The following is a 27,111-nucleotide window of genomic DNA, read 5'->3' on the forward strand; positions in this document are numbered from 1 at the left end:
CAAATGTGCCTGATACTTCACTTTCGATGCATATCCAGCATGGCTCTCTGCTTCAACAGCATGGGAGAAGAATAAACTGATACCTCAAGCATATCCAGCATAGCTCCCTGCTTCAACGGCAGGGGAGAAGATAAACAACCAATAAGGGCTGTATAACATAGTCTGAGTAGAATAAATAAGCATGGGTGTAGCTTGCTTATTGCGGCGGTTACTACCCCTACTACCCCTAACTTATCAGCTAGATATTCACTTGGATGCAGCTCCATCACTGCTTTCTACGTTAATGGTGGGGGTGGAAAGGAAATAGAACCAAGAGCTAAGAGAAACAGATAAGTATGAGAGAAAAAAGTGTGTGAAGCTTGCTGGGCAGACTGGATGGGCCATTTGGTCTTCTTCTGCCGTCATTTCTATGTTTCTATGTTTCTATGTTTCTAAGGCAGTAGTGAGATGTGAAGGTATGCAGTGATGACCATGTAGCTGCCTTGCAAATGTCTATGGGTTGTACATTCTTCAGATGTGCCAAGGAGGCTGATACTGCCCTAACTTGGTGAGCTTTAGGAGTCGAATGTAATTGTAAATTCTGTTTGTCATAGCAGAATTTGATGCACTGCGCTATCCAACTGGAGATGGTGCGTTTAGCCACTGGTAATCCAGGTGCCTTCGGGTCGAAGGAAACAAAGAGTTGAGAAACCCGGGAGTCCGAGTTTGTCCTTTCTTTGTAGTGTGTTAAAGCTCTTTTACAATCTAGTGTGTGCAGTAGTTTTTCCCTATCGTTTGCATGTGGTTTAGGGAAAAAAGTTGGTAATTCCATTGTCTGATTGAGATGGAATGGGGTAACTACTTTTGGTGGGAAGGATGGGTGAGTTTGGAGAACTACCTTCTGGTGATGAAATTGCCACGAGGATGGATGGATTGGAATGTGTGTGTAAGCATCCTTCAGGTCGATGGAGCACATCCAATCGTTGGTTTGAATGAGGGGAAGGATTGACTTCAACGATACCATTTTGAATTTCTCCTTGGTGAGAAATTTGTTCAATTCCCTTAGATTTAGTATGGGGTGAAGGCCCCCCAACTTCTTGGGTATGAGGAAGTACCGGGAATAAAATGCTGCTGAACTGGAGTGTGGGTGAAGTTGTCGAATTGCTTGTTGTTTGAGAAGCAAAGCAATTTCCTCCCCCAGTTGTGGATGGGAATTGTGAATCTTGAGTGTGGAAAGATGAGGCAATATGGGTTTTGTGATAAATTGGAGTTGGTAACCGTGACATACTATCTCCAAAACCCATTGATCTGATGTTATTCTTTCCCAGGCTTCCAGGCAAGAACTAATTCTGCCCGGAGGAGCTTGATGTTGTGGTGGCAGCTGAGTAACTAAAAAGATGAAGTCGCTTTTGCTGCAGTAGTCAGCTGTTGTGCCTGCTGCCTTTGGTTATGAGGTTTACCTCTACGTTGATTTGATATATTTTGTTGTGGAGCAGGGCGCTGGTAGGAGGGGTATGGCTGGGTACGAAAAGATTGATACCACCTATAGGGTCTTCTGGCATATGATTGTCTACGAGTAGATCCCATATAATGATGTGTAGTCGAATAAATAGGATGTGATGTTAGCGATTGTACTGCTAGAGCTTCTTTCAATTTAGTTACTGCGTCCTGGAATCTTTCTCCGAACAGGTTATCTCCTGTACATAGGAGGTTTGTTAGTTTTTCGTGCAAGTCTTCACTTATCGAACTTGAACGTAACCATGCCAGTCTGCGGGCTGCAATGGCTGTTGCTGATGCCCTGGATGATGTTTCATGTGCCTCATAGATTGACCTCAAAAGGTGTCGAGAACATTCTTCCATGTCATGAAGAGGCTGAGGTATCTGATCTGCCATTGAGGAATGTATACCTTTCATAGCTTGCATGCACTCATAGAGGTATTGCACCATGTAGAATTGATGTTGCATAATTCGTGCAGTCAACATCGAGTTATGGTATATTTTCCTGCCAAACTCATCTAAATATTTGTTGTCTTTCCCTGGTGGGTAAGAGGAATGCGACTTTATTTTCTTGAATCTTTGCATCACAGACTCTACCACAATGGAAGCGTGAGGTAATTGTGGTAAAGTATATAGTGATGCTTTTTTCATGCGAAATTTTATGTCTGTTTTCCTGGAGACGGCTGGAATTGCATAAGGCATATCCCAGGACTTTTGTAAGACTGAATGCAGAATCTCTTGTGGCGGAAGAGATGTTGGTTCCCCTGGAGAATCAAAAATCTTTAGAAGACCAAGGGTTTCTGCTCTAGGGTCTGCTTCTTTTTGCACCTCTAGATGCAGTATTGTACCCAATTTTTCTAGGAATTTTGGGTATGTAAGGTCTTCCGGAGGGGAGTACGGTTCCTGCGGTTGTTCCTGCGGATCTGACAGAAATCCCGTAGATGATGATGGGGATGTTTGTATTGAAGGAGAATCAAAAGATGTTTACTGTGTATGAGTTGGCGAGGTTGGTTGGTTTAGTATTGGAGATGTCAGCGGTTCAACGGACAGCTCTCTATTCAGCTGTGTCTTATGTTCCGGCGAATTGTCATTAGCAATGTTAGTCATTTTGAATGATGATTGAAGTGTTTCATAAAACCCTGCTAAAGACTGAGACAATTGAAAAAATGCCTCTCTTGTATGAGGAGGCATTGTCATACGATCATCTTGTTCTCGTGAGACACCTGCTTTAGGGTGCATTGAGTTATTATGAGGTGAAGTAGTAGGTACCTGTTTGTCATCTTTTATCTTATTAAATGATATGTTCCTCAAGTCTTCTGAATCTGTAGACGTGGTAGAGGAAACAACCTGTATTACCTCTCTTTTTGAGCAGGTATTGGAAGGAAGTCTATGAGATGATTTAGAAGTTGAAGGGCTTATTTCCCATGTAGCACTTCTCTTTGCCAGTTTTTTATGGTAAGAGTGTCGTGAGTGCTTACGGTAATAGTTAGACGACGAGTTTGTATGACTTTCACTTGATGTAAGTTCTGTGGCTTCAGCTCCAGAAGAAGAACTTTGTGAAGGAGAACGTCGTCGTTTCAATTCACTCTTTAGTACCTGAGTTGAGTAGATATGTCTTCTATGCGTAGATTTATTTTTATGCGTAGATGTAGATTTACGCGCAGCTGTAATTTTGTGCGCGGATGCAGATTTATGCGCATATCTTTCTGATCCTGGCGCCGTACGCATATGATCTCTGCACAGTGGCTTCTTCTGCGCCGATTCCTCTTCCTGCACCGATACTTTTGTAAGTGCAGACGGTGCCGTAGGCGCAGAAGATGTCGGCGCCGAGGTTCATGGCGCCGATATGGTACGTTGCGGCTCCAAAGGCACTGCGGATTTCTGAGAATCCATTGGCCTTCGTCGTTTTGCATTCTCCTTACCTCCAAAAGTGGAGGATTGAGGATCAGACGATAAAGTTCTCTTTTTTGATGGAGCCGATGAAGTTAATGGGCCAGGCGATGAATGAGCCTCTGATGGGTCTCTTGAGGCAAAAAGTTCCTTAAGCCGATAGGACCTTTGTTTTAATGCTCTTGGTGACAACTTAGAGCACAATTCACAATCTTTAGGATTATGATCTGGTCCTTGACATCTGTAACATCAGTCGTGTCCTTCCGTGACCGATATTACTTTGCCACAACTACAGGGTTTAAACCCTGATTTTGACTTTTTTTTTTTTTTAACTGAGGAGAAAAACAGCTCCGCGTGCGATCCCGCTCGCGGAAAAAACAGACTGAGGAGATTCCGTTACTTTCCTGCGCGGGAACACACGCGCAGCCGCAGAGAGCAAAGCTCTGTACTCTGCTTTGACAAGCTCCGCCTCCCGGACCTGGTTGACAGATCCCATGACAGCATGGCTAATTCAGCCCTGCTATTGACGGGAAATAACATTTTCTTTAGAAATATAAGTGAACAAGTCTAGGATTGCATAGTAACTCGAGAGAGTGCATTTTCTAACCATGATCTGTATGGTGTGTCTCGCAGCTGCCCTGCAGGCGGGGGCTTCTGGGTGGCTGTGCTGGTGAGGGCAGGATGGAGGGAGGAGATTAAGAGGCTGAGAATTGGCAGGGGGAAAGGGGAGAGGATGGAAGGATGAGAGAGGGGATGGGATCAGGTGGTGTGTGAGAGAAAGGAGATAGGTTGGGTGGGACTGTCTAGGTACAAGAGGGGATTGATGCTGGGGCAGTGTATGAGAGAGAGAGGCAATTGGCACCTGGTGGGGAGAAGGTGTAAGAATGGAAATCTGCTTTCTCTTTCCTTTCCTTAGGGCCAGATTCATTAAGGCTTTTCTCCCATTTGAGTCTATGGGAATAACCCTTAGTGAATCAGAAACTTATTCATGGTTCCTCCCTTCTGTCCCTCCCTCTCCTGGATCCCCTTATGTCTGATTCTTCCTCTCTCCCCCATCTCAGATTGTTCTACCTCCATTGTCCGATCCAGTCCTTGCATTCCTCTATCTCTAATCTGATCCTTCCTCTCCATCTCCTCCCTTATCTTCAGTCTGATACTTCTTTCCTCTCTCCTTCCTTCCCATTGCCAATTGGATCCTCCCTACCTCTCTTCCTTATCCCCAAGATCCGTGGCTGTTGCAAGGGATGGGCCAGTAAGATGACAGCCCTGGTTAGCAGGGCATGGCGGGAGGGTGCCCCACTGCCTTGTTGAGTCAGTTTGTGAGTGTGTGAACATGCAAGCCTAAAGGAAAGAGGGGCATCAAAAGCAACCCTTACACTGGCTGCTGTTTTGACTAGTGACTGACCTTCACCTTTCCCCTCTTCAATCCTATGTCAGTTCTCCTCCTTCCCATGTTATAAAATTGGGGTTCGGTGCGCGCAAGGGGGTGCACAATTGTCCAACTTGCGCATGCCGATGCCCATGGCCTTCCCCCGTTCCCTCCCAGACCGCTCCGAAATCGGAGCGACCTGGGAGGGAAATTCCCAACCCCCTAACCTCCCTTCCCTTTCCCTTAACTCTCCCGTCCCCTAGCCCTAATCTAGACCCCTCCCCTGGACTGCTGAGCCGGCAGATTTAAGGAGCTGGAGGCCATGCCCCAATAATGTGTCAAGCAGCACACCGGTCAGGCAAGATGGTAGGCCCAACAATTCTCCCGGGGCAGGCAGCGAGGTAAATCATCTAAAAGTTCAACCAGGTGTCAGAAAATGCCCAGTAGCTCCTCTCCCTTCCAAGAGTTCCCCAAATGTGCACCGCTGAGCCAGCAGATTTAAAGAGCCTGAGGCCATGCCCCAATGACGTGTCAAGCAGCACACCAGTCAGGCAAGATGGTAGGCCCTAGGGATGTGAATTGGAACCGGAATCTGTTCCAGTTCCGATTCACATCGTGAATTTTCCTTCGTGCGTTCCGATCGGGTTTTTTGTTTTTTTTTTATCGGCTGCGCCCGAGCCGATTGAAAAAAAAAAAACAAAAAAAAACCCCACCCGACCCTTTAAAACTGCTCCCTTAGCTTCCCCCCCCCCAAAAACGTTTTAAAATTACCTGGTGGTCCAGTGGGGGTCCCGGGAGCGATCTCCCGCTCTCGGGCCGTCGGCTGCCACTAATAAAAATGGCGCCGATGGCCCTTTGCCCTTACTGTGTGACAGGGTATCCGTGCCATTGGCCGGCCCCTGTCACATGGTAGGAGCACTGGATGGCCCGCGCCATTTTTAAAGATGTAGTCCCATGGCCCTGATGGCTTAGATGCCAGTTTTTATAAGATTCTGCAAGGCCGTATTCTAGAATCTCTGAGGAATCTATATGTATGGATATTGGTTGTATCCCTTGACAGTATGAAAAATGCAGTGATCACTGTTATTCCTGAAGCAGGTAGAGATCTTACTGGTCTTGGATCCTATAGATCCATATCATTGTTATGCCAAGGTATAAAAACTATGCCAAAATTGTTGCAAATAGATCAAAATGTATCCTGCCTAATTAGGACTTTTGTCTACAATAGGAGGTCTTATGTTAATGTGAGGAAAGTATTAAGTGTTTTGGAAAGAGATAAATATGAAAACATTAAAGATCTGTTACTTATTGGCTTTGCGGAGAAAGGCTTCAGTAGAATCTCATGGGACTTTTTGAAAGCAGTTTTGCTGAAAAATGGCTTATATGAACCCATATTTCAGTACATTATGTTATATTCTAATCCAATTGCTTAAATTAATGCTAATGGGTGTTTGTTTGTTAGAAAGGTTTGCTCTTGCCAGGATACTAGTCAAGGTGGTCCCTTATCACTGCTTTTGTTTATATAAGCAAGCCATGCTGGATTGAAGGGATGGGGCAACCCCATGCACAGTTTCTGGTTAAATAAGATTTTGAGGGGTTGGCAAAAAAGAGTGGGCAAACATAGGGATCAAAGGTTACCTATCAGATATCAGGATTTGATATGATCAGTGGCGTAGCCAGAATTGATTTTTTGGGTGGGCACAAGGTTAACATGGGTGGGCTGTAGGCATGCAGGTCTGAGACCTACTAATTGTTTTCTTATTGATAAATAATGCCATATACTGCACCCTAGAATGGCTTTTTAAGTAATTTGCAACAGCCATTATGCATCATGGATGAAACTTTAAAATAATTTACTTCAATAATTTAAGTACTTACCAGCATTAAAAATTCCTTATTAATCAGAATTTATTTTATATTTATTGCAGTTTATAAATGCACAAGTATAGAAAACAATCAGATTCAATCATGTAATAAAACAAAAATGAATGTATTCTTTCATGAACCATCTTTGCAGAAAACCAGAAATCTTCATAAATACAATACAATATAATTAATCATCAGAACAGGTGAGCACAGAACTAGGGCAATTCACATAACATGGAAAAAAAAATTCAAATTCTGGTTTCACCTCAGAAAAAAATAACCCTCCCCTGTTATTTTGCAAAGAAAGAGGCATCTTCCAAAGAAAGAGGCATCTAGAACCTTGTCATACAGTCACAGCACTGACTCTCAGGATTCAAATAACAGCAACCTTATGAAAAAGCAGCAATGCAAATACTACCCCAGGTCCTAGAACATTAATACATCGCCTATGGGAATAACAGAACAAGCTGGACTACTACTACAGAAAAACTATATGCTAGAAATACTGCATTTCTGTCACACACAGGCAAAACTGAGACCGACCCTTACCTAATATAGAAATAAGAGACTATAAATTAGAAACAGAAACATGCAGATAAAGCCAAAATAGAAAGCCTGAGAAACTAAAATGTCTGAACAGTGGAATACTTAAGAAAGAGCAAAATACAAAAATATAAGAAATGCACATTCCTAAAGATGACATTTATTTATTTTATTTTATTTAAATCTTTTTCTATACCGTCGTTAAGGTGGGTACTGTCACAACGGTTTACAGTAAGGCACAAAAGTAATGCTATTAAAATCTATCAGGTTACACAGGTGCCATTAGTTCGGTAACATAGTTTTTAATCAATGTTAGTTGTTAAATGAGTGAGAACACTATCATGTCCAGGTCAATTCTATAGCAGTTTTGAGTCTAGGACTCATTCTATAAATGTAACTTATCCTTAGTGATGAATTCTATTAAAACATACACCCTTAGTGATTCCTGTTTGTGTGGGTGTTTCGTATCTTGCACTTCCCTGTTTTGAACCTTGCATTTCCCTGGATTCTATTCTCTCTTCTCTTTCTGAAAGGCTTGTTTAAATAGCCAAGTTTTTAGATTTTTTCTAAATGTTTTGTTTTCTCTTTGTAGTCTTAATTCCAAGGGCATGGAGTTCCATAGTATGGGTCCCGCTAATGATAACGCCCTATCTCTTACCTGGGTTAGTCTTGCTGTTTTGACTGATGGAATGGTTAGAAGTGCTTTGTTGGCTGATCTTAGATTTCTGTTGGGGATGTGTATGCGGAGGGCTGTGTTAAGCCAGTCTGCGTTTTCGTTGTGTATTAATTTGTGTATGGTGCATAGTGTTAAATTGCTAACATCTCAAAAAAAAAAATAAAAATATATATATATATTTTTTTATCTTTGTTGTCTGATCTTTGTATTTTTTTAATCAGTTGGTCCTGGTCTCTTTTTCCCATTTTTTCCCTTGTCGCTCATTTCCTAATTCCTTTTCAGTGTCTTTCTTCTACTACTGTCTTCTTCCCTTCCACACACACACACACACACACACACACATGCTTTCTCTCACAGACTCCCTCACACACTCATGCTCTCATTCTCATATGCTCTCCCCTCACCCCCAGGCTCACATTCTCTGCAGACACACATACAAGCTCTCACTTTCTCACCCCTCCCCAGGCTTATATTGTTATGCACACACAGACGCACATCCAGGCACCCATTCTCACCCATACATATACATATTCAAGCTCCCATTCTCACCCATACATGCACCCATTCTTACCCACATATTCAAGCTTCCATTCTCACCCCCACACACAGACCCAGACTACCATTCTCACCCACACACATTTAAGGTCCCATTCTCACCCATATATACACACATTCAAGCTTCCATTCTCACCTACACACAAACCCAGGCTCCCATTTTCACCCATATATACACACATTCAAGCTTCCATTCTCATTCCCATACACACCCAGGCTCCGATTTTCTCACACACACACACCAAGGTGCCCATTCTCATCCACACATACACATTCAAGCCTATGCACAGCTTCCGCTTCCTTCCCCCAGAGCAGGAAGATCAGCTGGCCTCTCCTGCTGCCACCTGCTTCCTGCTATCTTCGGGCCCTACGGTCGATTGATCTTCCTGCTTGAGGGGGGAGGAAGCACGGCGCTTCCGCTCTTCTCCGCCCCCCCCCCCCCCCAAACAGGAAGATCAGTCGGCCGTAGGGCCCGAAGATAGCAGGAAGCAGGTGGCAGCAGGAGAGGCCAACTGATCTTCCTGCTCTGGGGGAAGGAAGCGGAAGCTGTGCGCAGCGCTTCCGCTCTCCTCCACCCCCCCCAAACAGGAAGATCAGTTGGCCACACGGCCGCGGACAGCTTCCCCATGTGTGCCGTGCAAATGCACGAAATGGTGCGCCAGGCCTGGGTCCTTCTCTTCGCTGTCACGGCGATGGGATCCCGCGACAGCGTTGCAGTTCCGGTGCCAGTTGGGTTGGCCTGGGCCCAAATTGGGTGGACAGCTGCCCACCCAGGCCCACCCATGGCTATGCCACTGGATACGATTTTCAGTATTGCTAACGCAAGTGTGCTGGTCGGGGTTTGAAGTGCTCTTTCGAGTAGCCTTTTCGTGGGCATTTTTTGGTGCTATGAGGGTTAGCGAGCTCATAGCTCAGTCCAGCAGGAGCACCCGCAAAAAAGGACTGCTGCTGAATTGCGTTCAGATTACTGAGCAGGCAGTAATGCTGTTCATTCCAAAATCCCAAACCGATCAAATGGGGAAAGGTATGTTCATTACCCTGTTGCCTGCTGTGAACACAATGGCAGCTTTATCATATCACAGGATCCGGCCGGCTGTGGATGGTTCTTTCCTAGTGCATGCAGATGGTTCAGCACTGACTAGGTATCAGTTTGCCCAGGTCTTAAGGAGGGTTGTCAGTTGTGATGGGAGGGATGCGCAGAGGTATAGTTCACATTCCTTCAGGATTGGAGCGGGGACGTCTGCGGCTGAGGCGGGGTTGCCGGATGAAGGAATCCAAAGCATTAGAAAGTGGAAATCTGGAGCCTTTAGGGAGTACATCCGGATGGGGAAAGGGGAATGAAGCAGTGAGGTGTAGGCAAGGCTGGGGATAGGAGGGAGGGGAGGGAGGGAGGGGGGGTGGGATAAGCGTGAATGAGTTTACTAATGTGTCTGTTTTTGTTTCAGAATATATGGGGTGGAAGCGCGGGAACAGATGTGCCAGGATCGTGGGTCATTCATATATTCACAGAGCCCAAAGAAGAACCTTAAAACGTCCATACAGGGACAATTTGGAACTGGAGCAATTGGGGTGGCAGTTAGCATGATTTAGCCGACAAGGCATGCAGTGGGATGAGCTGCTGCCATTTCTGGCTGAAAGGATTGAAATATGGGGCATTCCAGATATCCTGCTGATTCATTTTGGAGGTAACTATGTTGGACACAAAATGTGTAGAACATTGTTGACGTGTATCAAGAAGGACTTGGCGCAAAATATTGATCAGGTGGCCCCGAGTGAAGATAGGGTGGTCGGACATTATGTCCGCCTGAAGAACAAAGACGACACCATTTGGAACACTGGTGTCAAGAAATTAAACCGTCAACTGGGGAAGTGGATGGGTTGGGAAGGAGGTTTTTGGATAAGGCATCAAGGGGCGTGGGAAGTAGAAGCAGGCTTATTTAGTGGGGATGGAGTACATCTTTCTGAGATAGGGATGGACCTCTTCAATAATGCGTTACAAGAGGGCCTGGAGAAAGAGATAGGTAGCAGGCCTTGAGGGCTGCAGTGGGGGAACAAGCTGTTACTCAGCTTCTTTGTGGCGGTAAACCCGAGCCCATTGTTATTGATGTCATGATGGGGTGAGGGAGTGGTTGGTGGAGGAGGGGGAGTGCCCTGTGTAGTTGGAGGGGGGGGGGCTGCTACACGGGAGGACCGGAGAACTGTAGGGTGAAGGTTCACGTTAGAGCTTGCTCTCTGTACGAGGCGGAGCAGGTGGAAAGGGGGGAGGGTAACTCCACCATTGGGGTTTAAGATGGTGGAGGTCAGGGAAAGGGTCGAGGGAGGGGTGTTAATGTTAATCAAAAGGACTCGGGTTCATTGGTAATTAAACTGTGGCCAATTTTAAAGCCAACAAGTTGTTGAGTAATCATTGGGGGGATTCAGGGCAGCATCCAAGCACAATGTCTTTTTTCCCATGTTATGACTTTGGAACCTCTCATTAGAAAGATAGATAGAATTAGATGATGATATTATTGGTGTTAAGATGGTGACAGGACTATTAAGTCTCGTTTTTTCACAGATGGTATTTTGTTACTTCTGTCAGATGAGAATAATTCCTTGTTAGCAGGATGCCAGGGAGATAAGAGTGGGAAAATGTGGTTTCTGTTGCTATTGTTACACTGGGGATGTTGCCCCTATTATTTGTATTTGCAGTATTAATAGTTTTATAAAAAAAATTATTGATGGGCATGGGGTGGGAATCAAACACCACTGATTACTTTCCCAGCACAAATATATACATTCAGAGTAAAATTTAAATCTTAAACTACACACAGAATGAATCCAAACACTCACAAACTACTTTCCAGTACACGTAAATAGACTCAGAATACGAAGGTAGGGGCAGTGGGAAATGGAAGCTCATCTGCCCCACACATAGCTGCAAGGATCATCTTTTAGATGAAAAGAAAAACACACGAGAAAGCGGCAAAGCTGTAAACACTCAAGCACGCACTCCATTTCATGTCTTTATCAGTTATATAAGGATGATCTACGCACCGCACATGTAACAGCTCAAAATATGTACCCTGTGTGCTGCAACCACTATAGCTGAAGCTCTTCAGAATCATCCCTAATTCTTACTGCCTCTTCCTCCAGGCAGGTAAGACACTCCCTCGCACAAAGATTTGGCAGCATATAGTACACCACAAACACTTGGCAGACTTTGACCAGACAAAAGTACAGGAAGCTGTTTGTGCAGTGAAATCTGGTTTTCAGCTAAAAGAATGGGCAAGAAGCCCAAGACATTTGTCCATACTTCAGTCCCCATGTTGCTTTATTACTCCTTCTTATGAAGTAGTAAATAAAAAGGAAAAACAAATCTAGAAAAGTAAAGATTTTTCTATTCCTGCCATGATTAGAAAGAATTAAAAAATACTATGCAAGAGTTAGGAATGCTCATGTATGAAGTGAGCATAAAATTTCATCCCCTTTGCACACTTTGCCTTGACTTTGTTGTCTCAGTAGCATCAATTCACATCAAAGAGAAACGATCTCTTACACATGTCTATTGTTTTCCTCCTGTAAAATTTCATTCTTAGGATAAGAAGCTTGGACTTCACAGAATTTACTTCAGAACAATTTAGTAGAAAAGGGTATGGAGATGTGGGGAAAGGGATGCTTGTATGCCTGACATAAGTCACCTTGTGTCTAACATCCCATGACCTGAAACATACAGCATAGAAAAGGGATGTCACAAATTCATCAAATGCAACCAACACTCCATGGGGTAGATTTTCAAAAACCGCGAATAGGCGTACTTTTGTTGGCGCTCCAGGCGCCAATAGAAGTACGCTGGATTTCAGTAGATACGCGCGTAGCCGCGCAAATCCGGGATCGGCGCGCGCAAGGCTATCGATTTCGTATAGCCGGCGCGCGCTGAGCCGCGCAGCCTACCCCCGTTCCCTCCGAGGCAGCTCCGAAATCGGAGCTGCCTCGGAGGGAACTTTCTTTTGCCCTCCCCTCACCTTCCCCTCCCTTCCCCTACCTAACCCACCCGCCCGGCCCTGTCTAAACCCCCCCCTTACCTTTGTTGGGGGATTTACGCCTCCCGGAGGGAGAAGTAAATCCCCGCGCACCAGCGGGCCGCTAGCGCGCCGGGACGCGATCTGGGGGCGGGTCTGGAGGGCGCGGCCACGCCCCGAAAACACCGCGCGGTTCGGGCCCGCCCCCCGACACGCACCCTCTGAAAACCCTGGGACTTACGCGAGTCCCGGGGCTCTGCGCGCGCCGGTAGGCCTATGTAAAATAGGCTTACTGGCGAGCAGGGCTCTTAAAATCCGCCCCCATATGCATTATATGACCCTAAAAAACACCTTTCAGTCAAGTGGTCAACTGTTACTTTTAGATGTTTTATTTTCCCTTAAAAAATGTGTGTATGTATATATATATATTTTTTTATTTCATGGGTCTGTTGTAATTTCATAAATAAAAATTGAAAATAGGCATACCAAAATTTATGTAAATTTACCGCAATTATTCTGTGATTCAGCATTTGGTTTCTCACACAGGCTGTCATGAGGGATAAAGGGTTAACATAAAACAAAACTAGAAGTTCCACACAGAACTAATGGAGCGTACTTTCTGGAATGTGCACACCTACATAGATCCATAAAAACATACCTGTGTCTGACTATTTACTTTCCTGAAATCTCCTGAAAATGTGTGCTGGATCAGATGCACAACCAAAAAGTTATTAGGTGCATATGCACAGAATATATGGATTATTTAAAAAAAATAAAAATAAAAACCCCTCACATGATCCTCGCAGTCCGCCTGATATGTTCTATCAGAATTTGGTGGTGATCGAATGCAAAACCCCAACATAGTTAAGTGGCATAGCTGCGCATGTGTATTCATGGAAAATGTGGCTCTCTCAAATATACCTCTGTCATAATCCTAATAGTCCCCCTGACATGTCCTGAAAATGTGGTGTGAATCAGATGGAAAACCAAAAGGTTTTCAGGTGCTGTAATTGCATGTGTGTATTTTGTGAAATATGTGGATCCAAAGAAATATATATACTGCTGACCGAATCCTCATGTCTGAACAGCCTGGTTTGCTAAAGTGGCAATAGGACTGAAATGAGTCATTCATATCTGTGAAGCAACAATTGTGCTTGCATCTTCGTGGAATATGTAGATCTGTGAAAAAATAACTTGCCCAGCCCCTCTTGGCCCCCTTGACATGCCCTGAAAATCTGGTATTGATAGGACATCAAATAGGAAAGTTATTGGTAGGACCCCCCACACACACCCACGCCCTTCTGTTGGAAAGTAGGCCAAAAAATGCTTATCCAAAATTATGCTCCATCAATAAACAGAGAAACATGCCAAAAAGGTAGTCTTATCATGTCATTCTGTTGGTCTGTTAAATAATCTAATACTAAATGCACTCAGCCACTGCCCAATGATGCTGCAGGCCTCCTGTTATGGCAGAACACCACCAATGCTGCACACTGCCATATGGCCAGGCCACCGTCTCCCCATAGGTGTGCATGTGTGTTTTATTTATTTATTTATAAGTTTTTATAGACCATCATTCGGAAAATACCATCATAACGGTTTACATAAATAATTTAAAATAAGGCAGTTAAAATGAAATAAAAACAGAATACAATCTTAATCAATAATACTGTCATAACAGAATAAAACATAAAATACAATAGAATCAATAAAATTATACATCAAAATGTCAATCATCGTAAAAGAAAACAATAAAATCAAGTAATTTTAAACCTGATTTCGCCTCTTTGTGCACTTTTAATATAGGCCCCAAGGCGGGAAATACTGAGTGGCACATTCCAATGACATCAGCCCGACCAAGCTATTTAAGCAAAGGCCCTGCAGCATTACCTCGCCTCAGCAACGGGTCTCCTGCTTAGTAGCAGTGCTTGTTGCTCCTGTGTTCCTGGTTGTCCTATGTTCCTGTGTTATGATCAGCAGCTTGTGGGTCGGCCCTGCAAGCCACCTCACTTCCCCCCGACGCTGGCAAACTCTTCACGGCAGAGAAACCACCAACAACCAGGCCTCGCCCACTGCAAGGACGCCATTGTGGCAATGTTCTCAAACCTCCTCCTAAGGCGTGCATGTGCTCAGAATGCCGGCTCTTAAAGGGGCCGTGGCAGGAAACCCACTACGGTGCTCTTTGATGACATCACTGGCTCCTGCCTATTTAGCCTTCTCCTAGACACTCTCTCAATGCCTCAGCAACAGGTCCTCTAGGATCTTTGTGTCCCAGTGCCTTGTTTCCTGCCTCGTCTGGGCTCTTGTCTTCCCTGCCTAGCCTTATTCATGCCCCTTGCTTGGTCCATCCATGCTTGTCAGTCGTTGCCTTTCTGGCTGTGTCTCCCTGTCCTTTTATCTTGATTTCCTGGATTTGACCTGGCTTTGCTTCGGACCTCTCTTGACTGCTGCCTGGATCTGACCCTTTGTTTCAGATTCAACTTTGCCTTGCCTCTGCCGCCTGCCCCGACTTCTGGCCTGTTCTTCGTTCTCACTGTCTGCTGCCTGCCTCGAACCTTGGCCTGTCCATTGTTTCCCTTGACTGCCTGAACTTCTGGATTTGTATTTGACCTGACTATGCTTGCCTGCCACCTGGATCTGACCTCTTGCATTGTACCCTCTATGCTTGTCTGTGGCCTGCCCCGACCATTGGCCTGTTCTCGGTCTCTCTGGTCTGCTGCCTGTCCTGACCCTGGCATGCCTCTCGTTTACTCCACCACCTTTGGGACCCACCTAAGTCCTACTGGCCACCAGAAGCCAAGGGCTCAACCTGTGGGGGAGGCGGCTGGTATAAGTGAAGTTCCAGTCTGTCCTATATCAGGGCAAGTTCACCAGCTGTTGGTGTAGGCCTCGTAGGTTCACCTATGAGGCTGCATCAACTATGCCACAGCAACAAGGGCTCACTCTCAGCTGCTTATCATACTAAATGAATAAGAAAAATCAAAACTATACATCAAATAATTGACTTTTAATAAATATATATGTAGAATGCCAGGAGAGTACCAAATTCAAAGTAAAGTGCAATACATTCTGCATAAATGTAGAAATCCATCATTATCTAAATTTTCCAGCAGATCACCAAATTCTAGCAAAGAGTCTGAAGCTCTTAGTGATTTTGTGTGTGTGTGTGCGAGTGGTATTGGAGGTAGGGGCTGCAGTAACAAGTCAATTTGGCATGATATTGGGAATCACGAGTTGGGTGCAACAGGTAGTACATGAAATTCAACAGTGGAGATGAGCTGATGCTGAAGAGCAATACATCCCTCATTTTACAGGAAAACCTTTCAAACCACACTGACTGGTTATCAGATCTTACAAAAGGATATGAAATAGTCTACAGAGAATTGTTTACTTAAAAAAATATAAAATTCAGTAAAAAAGCTTAAAATATTCTATTTGTGAGAGTTTGTGTACTATATATTTGAGTGAATACAGAATTAATAAAAGAGGGAGCCAATAGAAAAATAATGCATGTTAGAATAAATTATATAAATGAAAATGTTATATGGCAACTTTTTTTCTTCATCTGTATCTTAATGTACATATGAATGCTGACCTGTTAGTTGTGGTGTAGTGTGTGGGATGTGAAGGAGTATGAGTAATCTTTGCGTGCAGTAACTTGTATGGTTGAGAAATGTCTGGCTTTCCTAGGCCTACCTCTGCCTGAATTGTCATTGGGGTGTGTCGTATGATAATGTAGGTATTTTATTACAGTATCACATGTGTCTCGTGATATCTTTAAAGTCCTTTGGATATGTTGTGCCATGGATATGGCATGTGTTTTTTCAATTGATTATACTTTGAAAGGAAAAAAAAGGGATGACGCTGTAAGAGCCATATTCAGCCACTGGCTGGTAGCAAAGTTAGCCAGATAAACTTATCCGGCTAACTTTAATATAGCTGGGGATATTCAGTGCCACAGGATTGGACCCAGCCTCTGGGCCAGACCCCAGCATTGTGCCTGGGCCTAGGCATCGGGATCTGGGCTCTGGCATTGGGCCTGGGCCTGGGCTTTGGCCAAGGCTCCAGCATTGGTCTCAGGCCCCCACGTTGGGCTTAGGCTGAGGCATCAGGCATTCAAGTACGCCCTTGCATAAAATGTAGGCCAAGGTCATGTTGACCTACCATGGCCTCAGTCTACTTAAAGCTGAGGTTTCAGCCTGGGCCTAGGCCTATCCCGCAGATCTCCATTGGACCAGATAAGTGAGGGTTGGGGTTGGAGGCAAAATCCTAGCTCAGCATTTTTCCAGGTGGGAGGGATGGGTGATAGGGAAGGGAGGGTCCCGTTTTTCCTTTTTTATGTATGTATGTATTTATTTATTTTTCCTGTTTGATTTATTTTTAAACAAAAGAAATGAATTAAACATTAAATGAAATGAAATTTATGGGGAAAAAAAACCTGAAAATGAACTGAAAAACAAAACAATTTTTACCTTTGCACATCCCTACTTCTTCTTCCTGTCAGTGTGGTGTCACAGAATATCAGTTCCTCTTCTGGGCCCACTCTGGTGGGAAGAAGGAGATGCCATTATGGCACACCTAATCCACCTAGAGGACTGTGAAAAGCAGCCCTTACCTTTGTTCACAGCTATAGGTGGCAAGTTATATGGGCCTGGGGTGTCTGTGCATCATGAGTATTTGACAAGGTGGACACAGTCTACTAATGTTTGAGCCTCTGGCTAGCAGGAAGAGTGGTACAAAAGAATTCCCTTGCATGGGCCAGCCAGAAGAAGAGTCAAGGAAAGAAGGAAGACCGTCCATGTTCTTCTTCCTCCTCCCTCCAACTGTTTCTGATCCCCCAGGGCCATCCTTAGGCTGGAGTGCTATATATATATATATATATAATATATATAAAGCCCTGCAATTCACTATCACATCATATCTATCTATCTATATACAGCATATCAGATATGCATAAGTATATGTATCTCCGTGAAGTCCACAATCCAAACATAGGCTGTTGAGAGAGAATGTGTATGACACCCTTCCACCTAATAAAAGGGTCAGAAATACAAAATAGTATTTGATAACTGGTATAACATGTAGAGCAACATCATGCTATGCACAACACATGAAATTTTACAAACCATTTTAGAATATACAAATATAAAATTATTTAAAATTTTACAAAGTGTTATAAACAGGCATTTAAATTAAAAGCAAATATTGTTTTATCTTGGTCTTTTGTTTTCCTTCCATGGCTCTGCTTATTTCTATATCTCTCTTTCCTCCATCCATATTTCATGCCACTCCCTCCTCCCTTCTCACCTATCTTTTGTCACCCACTCTCATTACCTTCCCAGTCACAGTCCCCCTTCCATTTCCTGCTCCATCTCCCCAGCACTTTCTTTCTTTCTTCTATTTCTGCCTCTGTTGTGTCCTTCACCTCCTCTCACCTTCCTCTCCAGCACTATCTCTCCCTCTATCTCCTCCTCTTGCTCTCTCTTTCTTTCCCACTCTCACCTCTCTTGCCTCTCACCTGCAGACCCAGCTCTACTGAGTTGCAAGTGGCTGGAGTCCTGTCAGCTGCGTGCCTTTCTTCAGCATGATACTGGCAGGGTCAGCATGGGGACAGGTGGAGATAAACATCCACATGGTGCTTTGTTGTATCTTCTCTTCTCTTTCCTCTTCTCAGCTGCTTCTCCACTTGGCCGTGGTGCTTTTCTCTCGTCATGGTCCCATACTTTCACTTTTTCCTGGTCCCACCAGCTCTGGGACTTCTCCAACTACGGTGCATGGTGTGATTGCACCATTTGAACTAAAGATGGCTCTACTCTCCTTCCCTTGCTGATCCCCAGGTCTTACCTCTCTTGCCCTCTACCATTCTCTGTTCTCGTTTCCCCTTCTTTCTCCTCTTCTTCCTTCCCACCAATCCGTTCTCAAGCCCCTCCATTAACCTATTTTTCACTCCCATTCCCTTACTTCTGATCTATGATCCTGCCCCTCTCCTTTCCCCACACCCAGCCAGCAGGAGGAGAGTGGTGTTTACTGCACATCGTAATCCCATCTGGCCTCCTCTATTATGTGTCCATACAATTCCAGTCGCAGTTTGCAGGATGAGCTGTGCAGTCCTCCGTAGATCTCCTGCTGTTCTGACAGGATCTGCTGGCACCACACAATACATTGATCATGGAAGACTAGAATCATTTGGTAGAGATGGCTACATGAGGTAACAAAATGCTGCTGGTTCCAGGATTGAGGGAGGACCTGAGATTGGGGGTGGGGGGGGGGAAGGAATGACAGAGGATTGGCACAGGAATTGAGTTTAGGAGAGGGAGGGAGGCTGGGATTAAGCTGGGAAAGGAGAGAAGATGGGCCTAAATTGGGAGGGAAGAGAAGACTGAGCTGGCAGTATCAAACATTTTATAGTCCCAGCACCCATGATCACAGCTGATTCAACCTGAAGAGAATATTAGAAATACTGGGTCACACCAAACCCAGTAGATTGACTTCTACAGTGGCCAATCAGGTCACAAGTACCTGGCAGGAGCCCAAAGAATAGATCCAATATTCTTATTTATTTATTTATTTAACAATTTTTATAGACCAACATTCATTAGGAACATCACATCAGTTTACACAGAACATGAAAGCAGCGTAAAAGGCTTTACAAGGAACTGGATTCAAACCATATAATATATAAATTGGAACAGAAACTTTAACAGATAGTGCCTAAACATTTTTTGTAACAAAAAGTATTGCAATGGGAATGGGAAGGGATAGTAATAACTAGGGATAAGTAGTGGCTTTCCCAAGTCTACATGGCTAATAATTGTTAATGGACTTTTCCTCCAAGTATTCATCTTTCACATATTCCTCAATACTCTACTCTTCTCCTTGGAGTAAAGTTCCTCATAAAATTATATTGCCCCAAACTCCAATCCCTCTACCCCACCCTACTTCTCAACAAGTATGATACCGTACTTGATATAAACTAGAAGATCCTTTTTCATTTTGTAATATAACAATACATCCAGGATCTACCCAGACTGTTAGCATCATCAAAATAAGCCATGAAACAGCCCAAAACATTAACCCTCTTGGCTCGTGCTGGTTTCCAGCCAATGGCAATATAGCTCCTTTGTCTTTTGGAATCCCATCAAGGACTTATTTTTTTTATAGCCATTAACTTCCTAGAACATATATTTTATGTAACAACCCCCTAATGGAGCACAGGATTTGGTGGGAGAGGTGATGGTAGTGGGGCCGCTTGGTGGTGGTGATTGTGGTATGATCAAATTTGAATTAATGATTGGAATGACTCTTATTTTATTTTTTCTTTTAATGAGTATATGTTGTTAATATCTGTCTTATACATTGACATATTTTCCTTAGCTTGTTTATGTACGTTATCATTGTAAGATTATGTATGTTACACATTGTAACCTGCTTAGATCTCTTATTTGTATAGGCGGTATACAAACATTTTTAAATAAATAAGATATTCGGAACCCCGGGGTCCTTCCATTTATATGCCACCTCACACTTAATAGCCAACACTAATTGCATAAGTAGTTTATATTCATTCTCAGACAAACTCCAATCATTGATCGCAAGTAAGAATAACTTTGGCTCCCTGGCCACCATGAGACCTGTCAAGGCTGTAAAGAAATGAGAAACCTCATCCTACATTTTCCCCACTACAGGAGAATCCCACCATAAATGAAAAATCGTACCCCATTCTCCATATCCTCTCCAACAACTTACATCCATCCCTGAGTATATCCAATGCATTCTCTCAGAGGAAAAGTACCATCTGTACAACATTTTGTACCTCACTTCCATTATTCTAGCTGAAACAGAGCATTTTTTAGTAGCCAAAAACAGAGATCCCAGACATCTTCACCCAAAGTTTCCCCTAAATCTTTTTCCTAAGCCCTGGTGACTTAAGATCATCATTTAACATCCCATAGATTCTGGATATTGGTCTCTTCAGTGTATCTACCTAGTCACACATACCTTCAAACAAGGTCTTACCCTGTCTAAGATCTAGCATGACCTTCTTTTGGTTTCAAAATGCAGCCACTGTACGAAAGGATATCTGTTTATCTCCAAGAGAATATATAACTCGAAGGGCAGGCCTTGAAAGCGTATTCTGTTGCCCCCACCCCCCATACCTGTTCCAATCTAGTTATGCCCCACAATGTTGGGTTCCATATTAAGTGCTACAACCCAAGAAAGAGATCTAGGTGTCATAGTGGATAACACATTGAAATCGTCGGTTCAGTGTGCTGCGGCAGTCAAAAAAGCAAACAGAATGTTGGGAATTATTAGAAAGGGAATGGTGAATAAAACGGAAAATGTCATAATGCCTCTGTATTGCTCCATGGTGAGACTGCACCTTGAATACTGTGTACAATTCTGGTCGCCGCATCTCAAAAAAGATATAATTGCGATGGAGAAGGTACAGAGAAGGTCTACCAAAATGATAAGGGGAATGGAACAGCTCCCCTATGAGGAAAGACTAAAGAGGTTAGGACTTTTCAGCTTGGAGAAGAGACGACTGAGCTACACTAACTGCGCCAACCACATCCTCGGGCAACAAATTCCAGAGCTTAATTGTGCGTTGAGTGAAAAAGAATTTTCTCCGATTAGTCTTAAATGTACTACTTGCTAACATCATGGAATGCCCCCTAGTCCTTCTGTTATCCGAAAGTGTAAATAACTGATTCACATCTACTCGTTCAAGACCTCTCATGATCTTAAAGACCTCTATCATATCCCCCCTCAGCCGTCTCTTCTCCAAGCTGAACAGCCCTAACCTCTTCAGCCTTTCCTCATAGGGGAGCTGTTCCATCCCCTTTATCATTTTGGTTGCCCTTCTCTGTACCTTCTCCATCGCAACTATATCTTTTTTGAGATGCGGCAACCAGAACTGTACACAGTATTCAAGGTGCGGTCTCACCATGGAGCGATACAGAGGAATTATGACATTTTCCGTTTTATTAACCATTCTCTTCCTAATAATTCCCAACATTTTGTTTACTTTTTTAAACGCTGCAGAACACTGAGCCGACGATTTTAAAGTATTATCCACTATGATGCCAAGATCTTTTTCCTGGGTGGTAGTTCCTAATATGGAACCTAACAATGTGTAACTACAGCAAGGGTTATTTTTCCCTATATGCATCACCTTGCACTTGACAAGATTCCAGCAGATTCCATGCTGCTTATCTAGCAGCAGATTTCCCCAAGTCCACCTTAACAATGGTTTATGGACTTTTCTTCCAGGAACTTGTCCAAACATTTTTTAAACCCAGCTATGCTAACAGCTTTTACCACATTCTCTGGTAACTAATTCCAGTGCTTATTTATGCATTGAGATATGTATTTTGTCCTGTTTTAAATGTATTACCTAGTAACTTCATTGCGTGTCTCCTACTCTTCTTACTTTTGGAAAGAGTAAACCGATTTACGTTCACCCATTCCACACCATTCATTGTTTTATAGACCTCGATCATATCTCCTCTCAGCCTCTCTTCTCCAAGCTGAAGAGCCCTAACCTATTTAGCCTTTCCAAATAGGGGAATTAGTCCATTCCCTTTATCATTTTGGTTGCACTTCTCTGTACCTTTTTAAATTCTGCAATGATCAGAATTGCACAAAAATGAATTAATTCTTTGCCTCAATCTTTACTGGGGCCATAACCACCTAGGAAACAAAAAATAAGGTGTCTGAATAAATTTACCAATGTATTTTATTAGCCCAACAATTTAACATGTAAAATATACAAAACACCCACATAAGCGCACACAATATTGCAGTATTTAAAATAATTCCCACATTCCCAATTAAGGACACTAATGTTGGCGACAAAGCCGGCTTCTTCAGGGGAATTGATAACACACACAATCTAAAATCCCTGCAAGTGTATACAATTCAACATATTTACAAAACTATTTATATAAAAATTCAAATATGTTTAAAGATACAGCTGCCTGTATGATCATGGTGTTTAACTAACTTTATTATTTTCCAAAAATGCTGAATAACAACAATACAATCAGCCACACCATCATACATCCAGGTTATAAGCCGAGAAAGTATATCACAATAATACCTACAAAATATCCTTACGATAACTCCATCATGGCATCAACCATGATCATACAGGCATCTATGAAAAGCACGACATCTGCCTTAAATAATATCATGCAGGCAGGTCCAAGCATCAGCGCAATGTCCTGGAGAGGATGTGTTCCCATTGTGCGATGACACCATTTAATGATGTGCTAGCAGTGTTCCCCTGCCAGCAATGAGAGGCCCCGAGTGACGGTGCCATGTAATGGCATGCTGGCAGGGTTACTACCTTTTGCCAGCGATGAGAGATGACGGTGCCATGTAATGGTATGCTGGTGGAGCTCCCACCCCCTGCCAGCCAGAAGAGGGCCTCCTGTGGTGATCCCATGATGGCATGAGGAGAGGGAAGAGGGTGATGGTGGGGTGTGAATGGGAGGGAGAGGATGGGTGATTGAGAGGATGCAGGAGGGAGAGAGGGTAAGTGACAGAGGGAAGATAAGAGGTGAGTGACTGAGAGGAAATGGAGTGAGAATGAGGGAATGGAAGTGTCACGAAAGATGGAATCTGTAGAGATCGACTTTGGAGCAGTGCAGGACTACAGGTCTAGAATGCGTTTGGGCTTCTGCTTAGCTAGCCAGCCCCCTCCCCCACAGGTTGAGCCCTTGGGTTCTGGAGGCCAGTAGGACTTGGCTGTGGCAGCTGAACAACATGGTTGGCTGGATAGTGAACTAGGCTTGGCAGACTGGTACAAGGCTGGGAGCTGGAACTGAATGCAGGTACAAACAGGACTGGATGCTGAGCTAGGTGCAAGTGCAGGCAGGACTGGGTAGTGAACTGGAACTGGGTACAGACAGGACTGGACAGAGACAAAGCTGGACTAGACTCAGACAGGACTTGACTGGACCATACTGAGCAGAGGAGGCCTGAAGGCAGCATTATTGGAGGCCCGGTGGCCACTAGGCAAAGTAAGGCCTAAGTAGGTTACAGAGCAAGACCTAAGGAGACTGAAGGCCCAGAGACCACAAGGTAAGGTAAGGTCTAGATTGACTATAAGGTAAGAAGCAAGAAGGCTTGTAGGCCACAAGGCAAGGCAAGGAGCAAGAAGGCCCAGAGGTCACAGGGTAAGGCAAAACCTAGATAGGCCACAAGGCAAGAAGCAAGAAGGCTTGTAGGCCACAAGGCAAGGAGAAAGAAGGGCCAAAGGCCACAAGGCAAGGCAAGGAGCAAGAAGGGCAAAAGGCCACAAGGCATAGAGTAAAGAGACAGCAGCAAGGTCAGAGAGTGAAGGGTGCTCCATGAGACAGCCTCTAGGTTCTGGCAAGGCAGGGTTAAATGGGGCTGGAGCTTGGGTGTGGTTCAGGTAGCAAGGCGGAGCTTGGCAAGGCTGTAAATGAAGCTCGCTGAGGGCGCCTGGTAGAGAGGAGCCTGCCTCACAGGCTGAGTCAGGTGGCTAGTGAGTAGATGGCTCGGGTGGCTTGGAACAAAGCTCACTGGAGGCACCGAGGTGGGGCGGGGTCATAGTAGTCCAAATCAAGGTACAATGAGGCTGCCCAGTAGATGAAATTGTAACAGGAAGAGAATGAGGGGGGTAAGTGATTGAGAGGAAATAGAAGGAGGTGACTGAGGGAGTGAATTGTAGGGAGGGGATTGAGTGGGAGAGTGAGTGGTGGCAGAAGGGATTGACTGAGGGGTGAGAATGGAGTGAATGGGAAGAAATCAGGTGAATGACAGAGAGAAGTGAACAGTTGAGAAGTGAGTGTCAGAAGAAAGAGAAGGGGTAAGGGAGTGAGTAATGGAGAGAAAAGGGAGGAGGATGAATGGAAGTGAGGAAATGAAAGAGGGGAGGAAAAGACTGAGTGGGAGAGTTAATATCTGAGAAGGGAGGAAAAAGGGGAGGAATGACAGTCAAGGGGAAGGAGTGAGTGAGAGGGAAGGGGGATGCAGGAAGTAGAAGGGTGTGAGAAGAAGAGAGGGTGCATGAGTGTAAGTGTGTGTGTGTATGAGAGAGAAAGGAGGAAGTTTGTGTGTTCCCTCCTCTCCTTCCCCTTACTAATCTACTACAATCTGTTACGTTTGGCTGGACTCGGGACAGACCTGCAACCAACTGCACTCACCAGGATGCTTCCCCACTTAGGCCACAGCTCAGGATGCCGCAATTGCTCCTCTGTTGGTGCCTCCCTCTAGGGACACAAGCAACATCCGTACACATTAGAAGGCCCCGTGGCAGCAAACCTCAGCGTCGGTGGCTTCCGATGATATCACGTGGCTTGGTATTTCTGTAAGTTGCCTCAGCAATGGGTCTCCGCCTTGTAACAGTGTGTGTTGCTCCAGCGATCCTGTTTCTGCATTCCTGATTCAGCCTTGCCTTGCCCAGCCTACCTCATCCGTCCTTGCCTTGTCCAGCCTCGTATCATCTGTCTTTTTTCCTTCTTTGGCCTGATTTCTTGGTACTGATCTCATGTCTTGAACTTGGACCTGACCTTGCTTGCTTGCCACCTGCCCCGACAGCCTGTTCTGGTATCTCCTGCCTGCCCTGACCTCAGCTTTGTTTCTAGACTCTTGCTTGCTCAGTCATTCTTGGGAACCACCTAAGTCCTGCCAACCACCAGAACCCAAGGGCTCAACCTGCTGGGAGACGGCTGGTATAGGTGAAGCTCCAGCCTGTCCTGCTTTGGGGCGCATTCACCAGCTATCGACTGAGGCTTCGGAGATTCACCTACGAGGCTGCATCTGTTACGCCTGTGCACTAAGGGTTCACATTCATGCCACTCATCACAGTTTGCTGAGGCCATGACCTTGGTGTACTCATCTCAGGCCTCCACCATCTCTAAATTATCTCTTCAGTTGAAGCAGCAGCAGGAACAACTGAATATGATGGTGAACTATCTTCAGGACCTGGCTACTTCCCACAGTGTCCAATCTGGCATTTCTTGAATGGCCTCCTACTCCCATTCCTCATCTGCCTTTGCCTCCGAGGTATGATGATGACCCCAAGAAGTGTAGAGGTTTTCCGAACCAGTGCTGGATGCAGTTCGAATTATAAGTGACAGTCTTCCCATCTGACCAAGTCAAGGTCGTATATATTTTGTCTCTGTTGGAGGGGTTCCACCCTAGCTTGGGCCTCCCCCTTCTGGGAAGGAGACACGATCTGCTACTTGGAGATCTGGGTGGCTTTTCTGTGATAGTTCCTTATGATTTTTGATGAACCCAGACATAAGCCTTCCATGGCCATGGGATTGCTCCAGATACGATACAGCTCCTGATCTGTAGGAGACTATGCGGTTCACTTTTGCATGCTGGCATTGGAGCTCCAATGGGGTGATGACAGCTTAATTACCATTTTTAGGCAAGGGCTATCCGAAAGTATCAAAGATGAGCTGGTCAGCTGAGACTTGCCTGATACCTTGGAGGGATTAATCAGATGGGGCAATCGCCTGGACCTCAGATTCCAGGAACAGGTTCGTGACAAACCCGAACATATCAAAGACGCGCTGGCTGGCTGAGACTTGCCTGTCAAATAAAAACGATGGATGTCATAATGCCTCTGTATTGCTCCATGGTGAGACCGCATCTTGAATACTGTGTGCAATTCTGGTTGCCTCATCTCAAAAAAAAGATAGTTGCACTGGAGAAAGTGCAGAGAAGGGCAACCAAAATAAATGGCATGGACAGCTGCCCTATGAGGTAAGGCTAAGGAAGTTAGGGCTGTTCAATTTGGAGAAGAGACGACTGACTGGGGATATGATAGAGGTCTACAAAATCATGATAGGACTTGAACAAGTTATTTATTCTCCCAGATAACAGAAAGACTAGGCAATAGAAGTTAGCACGTAGCTCATTTAAAACAAAGAGAAGAAAATTCTTTTTCACTCAGAGCATAGTTAAGTTCTGCAATTCTTTGCCAGAGGATGTGGTTACAACAGTTAGTGTAGCTGGGTTTAAAAAAGGTTTGGATAAGTTCCTAGAGGAAAAATCCATAAACTGCTTTTAATTATTAAGCAATAGTAGCTTGAGGTTTATTTAATCTTTGGGTACTTACCAGGTTCTTGTGACTTGGACTGGCCACTGTTGGAAACAGGATACTGGGCTTGATGGGCCCTTAGTCTGACCCAATATGGCAATTCTTATGTTCTTATGCTAACTTGGAGGGACTAATCAGACAGGCAATCACCTGGACCTCAGATTCCAGGAATCAGCTCGTTGTCCCATTTGCCTCGACCCCAGCTTTCAACAACCAATGGCTACAATGTCACCTTTAGAACCAGGAAATTTGCAGGGAGAATCCATGCAGGTGGATCACCTCAAGCTATTTCAGGAAGAGCACCGGAGGCGCAGACACTTCAACTTGTGCCTGTACTATGCCGTTCCAGGGCACATCCCGAATTGATGTCCAGCTAAGCCAGGAACTCCAGGACCTAGGACTGGCAGGAGAGACTATCCTAGGTCAACCATGATCCTTTTCTCAAATCTTGGAACTGATGAGTCTTTACATCGGGAAGAATCAATTTGATACTCAAGTCTTCCATGACACAAGCAATCTCCTCTTTGCCGCCGTGGTGCCACTGCTCGTGGCTCCACATGGCTCGTGCCCCCTAATGGGGGTAGTGATGCAATGGGGTTGGCAATCCTCTTTGCCGCCTTGGTGCCATCGATCACAGCCCCACATGGCTCACGCC

Source organism: Rhinatrema bivittatum, chromosome 6, assembly GCF_901001135.1.
Source record: "Rhinatrema bivittatum chromosome 6, aRhiBiv1.1, whole genome shotgun sequence".
Lineage (NCBI taxonomy): Eukaryota > Metazoa > Chordata > Amphibia > Gymnophiona > Rhinatrematidae > Rhinatrema > Rhinatrema bivittatum.